At 34.9% G+C, this 11334-nt stretch overlaps 3 non-coding genes across 3 annotated transcripts; all 3 read right to left on the reverse strand.

The window, feature by feature from the left end:
- Positions 1–6588: 6588 nt before the first annotated feature.
- TRNAS-ACU (transfer RNA serine (anticodon ACU)) lies at positions 6589–6662 on the reverse strand. Its single transcript has one exon. It is a non-coding gene; the product is annotated as a tRNA-Ser (tRNA).
- A 2259-nt stretch (positions 6663–8921) lies between these two features.
- On the reverse strand, positions 8922–8995 carry TRNAS-ACU (transfer RNA serine (anticodon ACU)). Its single transcript has one exon. It is a non-coding gene; the product is annotated as a tRNA-Ser (tRNA).
- A 2265-nt stretch (positions 8996–11260) lies between these two features.
- TRNAS-ACU (transfer RNA serine (anticodon ACU)) lies at positions 11261–11334 on the reverse strand. Its single transcript has one exon. It is a non-coding gene; the product is annotated as a tRNA-Ser (tRNA).

Raw genomic sequence — 11334 nt, forward strand, 5'->3', positions numbered from 1 at the left:
TAATTTGTTTTAATAGTATATTGACAGTATTGTTTTCTTTCAAAAATCCACTTAATTTTCTTTACCCTATTATTAAAATGGTAATTGACAAAAACAATCTACATTGTCACCAGAAGAGCAATACAAAATGTACAAGTGATATATTAAAATCATCTTTCCAGCTTGAATTTCAATGATGCATTGGGGCAACGATTTTGTGAGAAACATCTTCACCCTTAAATAAAGATTTTCTTAATTCCTTACCTGTGTGCTAATTAGATATCACCTTGTTTTCACATTAAACAGACTTCCACATGAGAAAGCAGCAAGGATGCATTGGCGTTAATGTTTCCTGCTGTCAACCTGTATTATTTCAGTAGACATTGAAATGAGGATGCATCTTGCTGCCTTTCCAATGAAGCAAGTTTAATTTAGTAATAGGTGAAAAACCATCCTTACAAAGGTGTTCATCAGAGACTTGGCTTTGTGGACACTTTTCAGAGAACAAATTTGTTAGCATAAAAATAAAGCCAGAAAATGAAGAGCTGTTTAATCACTCAATTGGATTTTTTTGCCAGCATATTTCTTTTTCTCTGCAACCCACTGCTAAATTGTGCTTCCTAGCTGTTTTTATAAAATCACTGAATCAAATCTAACTCTGATTACATCAGAGAAGGCCAGGTACCCTACACCATAAGAGGGGATTTGAAATTTTGACTTGTCTACTTAAAGATCACCAAAATCTGATAACAAGGTCAATTACGTCCCTGGGTGGGATTGAACCACCAACCTTTTGGTTTATAGCCGTACACACTAACTGATTGCGCCACAGAGACACTTTGCAAAAGTACATACTGACAAAGGCTAATAAGCATTCATCTAAAACGTTTCCTAGAAAAACTTTAAAAAGTCAATAATCTGGAGAGTTTTTGTAAGATGTTTCTTCCATCCACCAACGAAGAAACACATTGGTACTTTCCCATGATGAGTGAGTGCTTCAGGATCTCTTGCACTTACATGTGCAGCAGAGTACTGCAATGGAAGCATGCTGGGCCCATAACCCAGAGGTAGGCAGATTAAAACTATCCTCTGCTATATGCATTTTTTTTTGTTAATTAAAGTAATCCAAAACTGGGATTGATATTTTTGCTCTTTTATTTTTCATTAAAGTACAATAACTTTTACCATTTTAATTTGTTTTAATAGCATATTGAAAGTATTGTTTTCTTTTAAAAATCCATTAATTTTCTTTACCCTATTATTAAAATGGTAATTGACAAAAACAAACTACATTGTCACCAGAAGAGCAATACAAAATGTACAAGTGATATATTAAAATCATCTTTCCAGCTTGAATTTCAATGATGCATTGGGGCAACGATTTTGTGAGAAACATTTTCACCCTTAAATAAAGATTTTCTTAATTCCTTACCTGTGTGCTAATTAGATATCACCTTGTTTTCACATTAAATAGACTTCCACATGAGAAAGCAGCAAGGATGCAGTGGCGTTAATGTTTCCTGGTGTCAACCTGTATTATTTCAGTAGAAATTGAAATGAGGATGCATCTTGCTGCCTTTCCAATGAAGCAAGTTTAATTTAGTAATAGGTGAAAAACCATCCTTACAAAGGTGTTAATCAGAGACTTGGCTTTGTGGACACTTTTCAGAGAACAAATTTGTTAGCATAAAAATAAAGCCAGAAAATGAAGAGCTGTTTAATCACTCAATTGGATTTTTTTGCCAGCATATTTCTTTTTCTCTGCAACCCACTGCTAAATTGTGCTTCCTAGCTGTTGTTATAAAATCACTGAATCAAATCTAACTCTGATTACATCAGAGAAGGCCAGGTACCCTACACCATAAGAGGGGGATTTGAAATTTTGACTTGTCTACTTAAAGATCACCAAAATCTGATAACAAGGTCAATTACGTCCCTGGGTGGGATTGAACCACCAACCTTTTGGTTAACAGCCGTGCACACTAACTGATTGCGCCACAAAGACATTTTGCAAAAGTATATACTGACAAAGGCTAATAAGCTTTCATCTAAAACGTTTCCTAGAAAAACTTTAAAAAGTCAATAATCTGGAGAGTTTTTGTAAGATGTTTCTTCCATCAACCAACGAAGAAACACATTGGTACTTTCCCATGATGAGTGAGTGCTTCAGGATCTCTTGCACTTACATGTGCAGCAGAGTACAGCAATGGAAGCATGCTGGGCCCATAACCCAGCGGTAGGCAGATTGAAACTATCCTCTGCTATATGCATTTTTTTTTGTTAATTAAAGTAATCCAAAACTGGGATTGATATTTTGGCTCTTTTATTTTTACTTAAAGTACAATAACTTTTACCATTTTAATTTGTTTTAATAGTATATTGACAGTATAGTTTTCTTTCAAAAATCCACTTAATTTTCTTTACCCTATTATTAAAATGGTAATTGACAAAAACAAACTACATTGTCACCAGAAGAGCAATACAAAATGTACAAGTGATATATTAAAATCATCTTTCCAGCTTGAATTTCAATGATGCATTGGGGCAACGATTTTGTGAGAAACATCTTCACCCTTAAATAAAGATTTTCTTAATTCCTTACCTGTGTGCTAATTAGATATCACCTTGTTTTCACATTAAACAGACTTCCACATGAGAAAGCAGCAAGGATACAGTGGCGTTAATGTTTCCTGGTGTCAACCTGTATTATTTCAGTAGACATTGAAATGAGGATGCATCTTGCTGCCTTTCCAATGAAGCAAGTTTAATTTAGTAATAAGTGAAAAACCATCCCTACAAAGGTGTTAATCAGAGACTTGGCTTTGTGGACACTTTTCAAAGAACAAATTTGTTAGCATAAAAATAAAGCCAGAAAATGAAGAGCTGTTTAATCACTCAATTGGATTTTTTTTGCAAGCATATTTCTTTTTCTCTGCAACCCACTGCTAAATTGTGCTTCCTAGCTGTTTTTATAAAATCACTGAATCAAATCTAACTCTGATTACATCAGAGAAGGCCAGGTACCCTAGACCATAACAGGGGGTTTGAAATTTTGACTTGTCTACTTAAAGATCACCAAAATCTGATAACAAGGTCAGTTACGTCCCTGGTTGGGATTGAACCACCAACCATTTGGTTAGTAGCCGGACACACTAACCGATTGCGCCACAGAGACTTTTTGCAAAAAGTACATACTTACAAAGTCTAATAAGCATACATCTAGAACGTTTCCTAGAAAAACTTTAAAAAGTCAATAATCTGGAGAGTTTTTGTAAGATGTTTCTTCCATCAACCAATGAAGAAACACATTGGTACTTTCCCATGATGAGTGAGTGCTTCAGGATCTCTTGCACTTACATGTGCAGCAGAGTACTGCAATGGAAGCATGCTGGGCCCCTAACCCAGAGGTAGGCAGATTGAAACAATCCTTTGCTATATGCATTTTTTTTTTGTTAATTTAAGTAATCAAAACTGGGATTGATATTTTTGCTCTTTTATTTTTACTTAAAGTACAATAACTTTTACCATTTTAATTTGTTTTAATAGTATATTGACAGTATAGTTTTCTTTAAAAAATCCACTTAATTTTCTTTACCCTATTATTAAAAGGGTAATTGACAAAAACAAACTACATTGTCACCAGAAGAGCAATACAAAATGTACAAGTGATATATTAAAATCATCTTTCCAGCTTGAATTTCAATGATGCATTGGGGCAACAATTTTGTGAGAAACATCTTCACCCTTAAATAAAGATTTTCTTAATTCCTTACCTGTGTGCTAATTAGATATCACCTTGTTTTCACATTAAACAGACTTCTACATGAGAAAGCAGCAAGGATGCAGTGGCGTTAATGTTTCCTGGTGTCAACCTGTATTATTTCAGTAGACATTGAAATGAGGATGCATCTTGCTGCCTTTCCAATGAAGCAAGTTTAATTTAGTAATAGGTGAAAAACCATCCCTACAAAGGTGTTAATCAGAGACTTGGCTTTGTGGACACTTTTCAGAGAACAAATTTGTTAGCATAAAAATAAAGCCAGAAAATGAAGAGCTGTTTAATCACTCAATTGGATTTTTTTTGCTAGCATATTTCTTTTTCTCTGCAACCCACTGCTAAATTGTGCTTCCTATCTGTTTTTATAAAATCACTGAATCAAATCTAACTCTGATTACATCAGAAAAGGCCTGGTACCCTACACCATAACAGGGGGTTTGAAATTTTGACTTGTCTACTTAAAGATCACCAAAATCTGATAACAAGGTCAATTACGTCCCTGGGTGGGATTGAACCACCAACCTTTTGGTTAGTAGCCGGACACACTAACCGATTGCACCACAGAGACACTTCACAGAAAGTACATACTGACAAAGGCTAATAAGCATGCATCTAGAACGTTTCCTAGAAAAACTTTAAAAAGTCAATAATCTGGAGAGTTTTTGTAAAATGTTTCTTCCATCAACCAACGAAGAAACACATTGGTACTTTCCCATGATGAGTGAGTGCTTCAGGATCTCTTGCACTTACATGTGCAGCAGAGTACTGCAATGGAAGCATGCTGGGCCCATAACCCAGAGGAAGGCAGATTGAAACTATCCTTTGCTATATGCATTTTTTTTGTTAATTTAAGTAATCAAAACTGGGATTTATATTTTTGCTCTTTTATTTTTACTTGAAGTACAATAACTTTTACCATTTTAATTTGTTTGAATAGTATATTGACAGTATAGTTTTCTTTAAAAAATCCACTTAATTTTCTTTACCCTATTATTAAAAGGGTAATTGACAAAAACAAACTACATTGTCACCAGAAGAGCAATACAAAATGTACAAGTGATATATTAAAATCATCTTTCCAGCTTGAATTTCAATGATGCATTGGGGCAACGATTTTGTGAGAAACATCTTCACCCTTAAATAAAGATTTTCTTAATTCCTTACCTGTGTGCTAATTAGATATCACCTTGTTTTCACATTAAACAGACTTCCACATGAGAAAGCAGCAAGGATGCAGTGGCGTTAATGTTTCCTGGTGTCAACCTGTATTATTTCAGTAGAAATTGAAATGAGGATGCATCTTGCTGCCTTTCCAATGAAGCAAGTTTAATTTAGTAATAGGTGAAAAACCATCCCTACAAAGGTGTTAATCAGAGACTTGGCTTTGTGGACACTTTTCAGAGAACAAATTTGTTAGCATAAAAATAAAGCCAGAAAATGAAGAGCTGTTTAATCACTCAATTGGATTTTTTTTGCCAGCATATTTCTTTTTCTCTGCAACCCACTGCTAAATTGTGCTTCCTATCTGTTTTTATAAAATCACTGAATCAAATCTAACTCTGATTACATCAGAGAAGGCCAGGTACCCTACACCATAACAAGGGGTTTGAAATTTTGACTTGTCTACTTAAAGATCACCAAAATCTGATAACAAGGTCAATTACGTCCCTGGGTGGGATTGAACCACCAACCTTGTGGTTAGTAGCCAGACACACTAACCGATTGCACCACAGAGACACTTTGTAAAAAGTACATACTGACAAAGGCTAATAAGCATACATCTAGAACGTTTCCTAGAAAAACTTTAAAAAGTCAATAATCTGGAGAGTTTTTGTAAGATGTTTCTTCCATCAACCAACGAAGAAACACATTGGTACTTTCCCATGATGACTGAGTGCTTCAGGATCTCTTGCACTTACATGTGCAGCAGAGTACTGCAATGGAAGCATGCTGGGCCCCTAACCCAGAGGTAGGCAGATTGAAACTATCCTTTGCTCTATGCATTTTTTTTTTAATTTAAGTAATCAAAACTGGGATTGATATTTTTGCTCTTTTATTTTTGCTTAAAGTACAATAACTTTTACCATTTTAATTTGTTTTAATAGTATATTGACAGTATAGTTTTCTTTAAAAAATCCACTTAATTTTCTTTACCCTATTATTAAAAGGGTAATTGACAAAAACAAACTACATTGTCACCAGAAGAGCAATACAAAATGTACAAGTGATATATTAAAATCATCTTTCCAGCTTGAATTTCAATGATGCATTGGGGCAACGATTTTGTGAGAAACATCTTCACCCTTAAATAAAGATTTTCTTAATTCCTTACCTGTGTGCTAATTAGATATCACCTTGTTTTCACATTAAACAGACTTCCACATGAGAAAGCAGCAAGGATGCAGTGGCGTTAATGTTTCCTGGTGTCAACCTGTATTATTTCAGTAGAAATTGAAATGAGGATGCATCTTGCTGCCTTTCCAATGAAGCAAGTTTAATTTAGTAATAGGTGAAAAACCATCCCTACAAAGGTGTTAATCAGAGACTTGGCTTTGTGGACACTTTTCAGAGAACAAATTTGTTAGCATAAAAATAAAGCCAGAAAATGAAGAGCTGTTTAATCACTCAATTGGATTTTTTTTGCCAGCATATTTCTTTTTCTCTGCAACCCACTGCTAAATTGTGCTTCCTATCTGTTTTTATAAAATCACTGAATCAAATCTAACTCTGATTACATCAGAGAAGGCCAGGTACCCTACACCATAACAAGGGGTTTGAAATTTTGACTTGTCTACTTAAAGATCACCAAAATCTGATAACAAGGTCAATTACGTCCCTGGGTGGGATTGAACCACCAACCTTTTGGTTAGTAGCCAGACACACTAACCGATTGCACCACAGAGACACTTTGTAAAAAGTACATACTGACAAAGGCTAATAAGCATACATCTAGAACGTTTCCTAGAAAAACTTTAAAAAGTCAATAATCTGGAGAGTTTTTGTAAGATGTTTCTTCCATCAACCAACGAAGAAACACATTGGTACTTTCCCATGATGACTGAGTGCTTCAGGATCTCTTGCACTTACATGTGCAGCAGAGTACTGCAATGGAAGCATGCTGGGCCCCTAACCCAGAGGTAGGCAGATTGAAACTATCCTTTGCTCTATGCATTTTTTTTTTAATTTAAGTAATCAAAACTGGGATTGATATTTTTGCTCTTTTATTTTTGCTTAAAGTACAATAACTTTTACCATTTTAATTTGTTTTAATAGTATATTGACAGTATAGTTTTCTTTAAAAAATCCACTTAATTTTCTTTACCCTATTATTAAAAGGGTAATTGACAAAAACAAACTACATTGTCACCAGAAGAGCAATACAAAATGTACAAGTGATATATTAAAATCATCTTTCCAGCTTGAATTTCAATGATGCATTGGGGCAACGATTTTGTGAGAAACATCTTCACCCTTAAATAAAGATTTTCTTAATTCCTTACCTGTGTGCTAATTAGATATCACCTTGTTTTCACATTAAACAGACTTCCACATGAGAACGCAGCAAGGATGCAGTGGCGTTAATGTTTCCTGGTGTCAACCCGTATTATTTCAGTAGACATTGAAATGAGGATGCATCTTGCTGCCTTTCCAATGAAGCAAATTTAGTTTAGTAATAGGTGAAAAACCATCCCTACAAAGGTGTTAATCAGAGACTTGGCTTTGTGGACACTTTTCAGAGAACAAATTTGTTAGCATAAAAATAAAGCCAGAAAATTAAGAGCTGTTTAATCACTCAATTGGATTTTTTTGCCAGCATATTTTTTTTTCTCTGCAACCCACTGCTAAATTGTGCTTCCTAGCTGTTTTTATAAAATCACTGAATCAAATCTAACTCTGATTACATCAGAGAAGGCCAGGTACCCTACACCATAAGAGGGGGTTTGAAATTTTGACTTGTCTACTTAAAGATCACCAAAATCTGATAACAAGGTCAATTACGTCCCTGGGTGGGATTGAACCACCAACCTTTTGGTTTATAGCCGTACACACTAACTGATTGCGCCACAGAGACACTTTGCAAAAGTACATACTGACAAAGGCTAATAAGCATTCATCTAAAACGTTTCCTAGAAAAACTTTAAAAAGTCAATAATCTGGAGAGTTTTTGTAAGATGTTTCTTCCATCAACCAACGAAGAAACACATTGGTACTTTCCCATGATGAGTGAGTGCTTCAGGATCTATTGCACTTACATGTGCAGCAGAGTACAGCAATGGAAGCATGCTGGGCACATAACCCAGAGGTAGGCAGATTGAAACTATCCTCTGCTATATGCATTTTTTTTTGTTAATTAAAGTAATCCAAAACTGGGATTGATATGTTGGCTCTTTTATTTTTACTTACAGTACAATAACTTCTACCATTTTAATTTGTTTTAATAGTATATTGATAGTATTGTTTTCTTTCAAAAATCCACTTAATTTTCTTTACCCTATTATTAAAATGGTTATTGACAAAAACAAACTACATTGTCACCAGAAGAGCAATACAAAATGTATAAGTGATATATTAAAATCATCTTTCCAGCTTGAATTTCAATGATGCATTGGGGCAACGATTTTGTGAGAAACATTTTCACCCTTAAATAAAGATTTTCTTAATTCCTTACCTGTGTGCTAATTAGATATCACCTTGTTTTCACATTAAACAGACTTCCACATGAGAAAGCAGCAAGGATGCAGGGGCGTTAATGTTTCCTGGTGTCAACCTGTATTATTTCAGTAGACATTGAAATGAGGATGCATCTTGCTGCCTTTCCAATGAAGCAAGTTTAATTTAGTAATAGGTGAAAAACCATCCTTACAAAGGTGTTAATCAGAGACTTGGCTTTGTGGACACTTTTCAGAGAACAAATTTGTTAGCATAAAAATAAAGCCAGAAAATGAAGAGCTGTTTAATCACTCAATTGGATTTTTTTGCCAGCATATTTCTTTTTCTCTGCAACCCACTGCTAAATTGTGCTTCCTAGCTGTTTTTATAAAATCACTGAATCAAATCTAACTCTGATTACATCAAAGGCCAGGTACCCTACACCATAAGAGGGGGTTTGAAATTTTGACTTGTCTACTTAAAGATCACCAAAATCTGATAACAAGGTCAATTACGTCCCTGGGTGGGATTGAACCACCAACCTTTTGGTTAGTAGCCAGACACACTAACCGATTGCGCCACAGAGACACTTTGTAAAAAGTACATACTGACAAAGGCTAATAAGCATACATCTAGAACGTTTCCTAGAAAAACTTTAAAAAGTCAATAATCTGGAGAGTTTTTGTAAGATGTTTCTTCCATCAACCAACGAAGAAACACATTGGTACTTTCCCATGATGACTGAGTGCTTCAGGATCTCTTGCACTTACATGTGCAGCAGAGTACTGCAATGGAAGCATGCTGGGCCCCTAACCCAGAGGTAGGCAGATTGAAACTATCCTTTGCTCTATGCATTTTTTTTTTTAATTTAAGTAATCAAAACTGGGATTGATATTTTTGCTCTTTTATTTTTACTTAAAGTACAATAACTTTTACCATTTTAATTTGTTTTAATAGTATATTGACAGTATAGTTTTCTTTAAAAAATCCACTTAATTTTCTTTACCCTATTATTAAAAGGGTAATTGACAAAAACAAACTACATTGTCACCAGAAGAGCAATACAAAATGTACAAGTGATATATTAAAATCATCTTTCCAGCTTGAATTTCAATGATGCATTGGGGCAACGATTTTGTGAGAAACATCTTCACCCTTAAATAAAGATTTTCTTAATTCCTTACCTGTGTGCTAATTAGATATCACCTTGTTTTCACATTAAACAGACTTCCACATGAGAACGCAGCAAGGATGCAGTGGCGTTAATGTTTCCTGGTGTCAACCCGTATTATTTCAGTAGACATTGAAATGAGGATGCATCTTGCTGCCTTTCCAATGAAGCAAATTTAGTTTAGTAATAGGTGAAAAACCATCCCTACAAAGGTGTTAATCAGAGACTTGGCTTTGTGGACACTTTTCAGAGAACAAATTTGTTAGCATAAAAATAAAGCCAGAAAATTAAGAGCTGTTTAATCACTCAATTGGATTTTTTTGCCAGCATATTTCTTTTTCTCTGCAACCCACTGCTAAATTGTGCTTCCTAGCTGTTTTTATAAAATCACTGAATCAAATCTAACTCTGATTACATCAGAGAAGGCCAGGTACCCTACACCAGAACAGGGGGTTTGAAATTTTGACTTGTCTACTTAAAGATCACCAAAATCTGATAACAAGGTCAATTACGTCCCTGGGTGGGATTGAACCACCAACCTTTTGGTTAATAGCCGTGCACACTAACTGATTGCGCCACAGAGACACTTCGCAAAAGTTCATACTGACAAAGGCTAATAAGCATTCATCTAAAACGTTTCCTAGAAAAACTTTAAAAAGTCAATAATCTGGAGAGTTTTTGTAAGATGTTTCTTCCATCAACCAACGAAGAAACACATTGGTACTTTCCCATGATGAGTGAGTGCTTCAGGATCTCTTGCACTTACATGTGCAGCAGAGTACAGCAATGGAAGCATGCTGGGCCCATAACCCAGCGGTAGGCAGATTGAAACTATCCTCTGCTATATGCATTTTTTTTTTGTTAATTAAAGTAATCCAAAACTGGGATTGATATTTTGGCTCTTTTATTTTTACTTAAAGTACAATAACTTTTACCATTTTAATTTGTTTTAATAGTATATTGACAGTATAGTTTTCTTTAAAAAATCCACTTAATTTTCTTTACCCTATTATTAAAAGGGTAATTGACAAAAACAAACTACATTGTCACCAGAAGAGCAATACAAAATGTACAAGTGATATATTAAAATCATCTTTCCAGCTTTAATTTCAATGATGCATTGGGGCAACGATTTTGTGAGAAACATCTTCACCCTTAAAAAAAGATTTTCTTAATTCCTTACCTGTGTGCTAATTAGATATCACCTTGTTTTCACATTAAACAGACTTCTACATGAGAAAGCAGCAAGGATGCAGTGGCGTTAATGTTTCCTTGTGTCAACCTGTATTATTTCAGTAGACATTGAAATGAGGATGCATCTTGCTGCCTTTCCAATGAAGCAAGTTTAATTTAGTAATAGGTGAAAAACCATCCCTACAAATGTGTTAATCAGAGACTTGGCTTTGTGGACACTTTTCAGAGAACAAATTTGTTAGCATAAAAATAAAGCCAGAAAATGAAGAGCTGTTTAATCACTCAATTGGATTTTTTTTGCCAGCATATTTCTTTTTCTCTGCAACCCACTGCTAAATTGTGCTTCCTAGCTGTTTTTATTAAATCACTGAATCAAATCTAACTCTGATTACATCAGAAAAGGCCAGGTACCCTACACCATAACAGGGGGTTTGAAATTTTGACTTGTCTACTTAAAGATCACCAAAATCTGATAACAATGTCAATTACGTCCCTGGGTGGGATTGAACCACCAACCTTTTGGTTAGTAGCCGGACACACTAACCGATTGCGCCACAGAGAC

The sequence above is a fragment of the Pseudophryne corroboree genome (genome assembly GCF_028390025.1).
Source record: "Pseudophryne corroboree isolate aPseCor3 chromosome 7 unlocalized genomic scaffold, aPseCor3.hap2 SUPER_7_unloc_2, whole genome shotgun sequence".
Taxonomy (NCBI): domain Eukaryota; kingdom Metazoa; phylum Chordata; class Amphibia; order Anura; family Myobatrachidae; genus Pseudophryne; species Pseudophryne corroboree.